The sequence below is a fragment of the Galeopterus variegatus genome, unplaced genomic scaffold (genome assembly GCF_000696425.1).
Source record: "Galeopterus variegatus unplaced genomic scaffold, G_variegatus-3.0.2 Scaffold582, whole genome shotgun sequence".
Taxonomy (NCBI): Eukaryota; Metazoa; Chordata; class Mammalia; order Dermoptera; family Cynocephalidae; genus Galeopterus; species Galeopterus variegatus.
The window spans coordinates 15732-16582 of NW_007726693.1; the positions used below are offsets into that span (position 1 = coordinate 15732).

At 41.8% G+C, this 851-nt stretch overlaps 1 non-coding gene across 1 annotated transcript; it reads left to right on the forward strand.

Moving 5' to 3' along the window:
* The first annotated feature begins 304 nt into the window (after positions 1-304).
* On the forward strand, positions 305-378 carry TRNAI-GAU. Its single transcript has one exon. It is a non-coding gene; the product is annotated as a tRNA-Ile (tRNA).
* The last annotated feature ends 473 nt before the right edge of the window (positions 379-851 follow it).

Sequence of the window (851 nt, forward strand, 5' to 3'; positions counted from 1 at the left end):
ACGGGAGACTGATGTAAGGTGCCAACAAAAATAGACAAGGTTATAAAATTTCTTTCATGGCAGGTGATACTGAAAAGTGTCTGAAAATAATGGCCAAACAAAGCCGTATTCCAGCAGCACGCTTCTGGGTGGAGGCTTTCCATGACCCCCTGTTCCCCGTGGGGACATACGAATACCTATGACACTATTCTCCTGGGGAGTCTTTGAGTCCCCCTGGACTCTTCTAACTGTTCTGAAGACTCTAGGCTGTGTATCTGGTTTTCACCAGGTCTGAGCAACTTGTTCAAAACAGCTTCAGGGGGCTGGCTGGTTATCTCAGTTGGTTAGAGTGTGGTGCTGATAACACCACGGTCCGGGGTTCGATCCCTGTACCAGCCAGCCAAAAAACAAAAACCAAAAAACAGCTTCAGGACTTTCTTGAGTGTTTCCTGCAAGACAAGGTAAACTAGAAATCAATTTTCCAGGCTTCCCAGAGATGTGACTCTCTCCTGACAGGACCAAGCCTCAAGCCTGCCTAAGGACTCTTCCTGAAGATTCCTACCGCACTTCTTATATCATAATATCTTCCATCCAGACCAAAGATTTAAGTATAAAGAATATTGCAATAATAGCACTAATGTAAATAAAGCTCTGAAAAGCATAAATGACACATTTGAAAAAAATGGATAAAGGATATGAAGACACAGTAGTCTCCCCTTATCTGTGGGCCCCCAGGGGAAGCCTAAAACCTTGGAGATTACCTAATCCGATATGTACCATGTTTTTTCCTATACCTACATACCTATGATAAAGTTTAATTTATAAATTAGGCACAGTAAGAGATTAACAGCTAATAATAAAATAAAGCAATT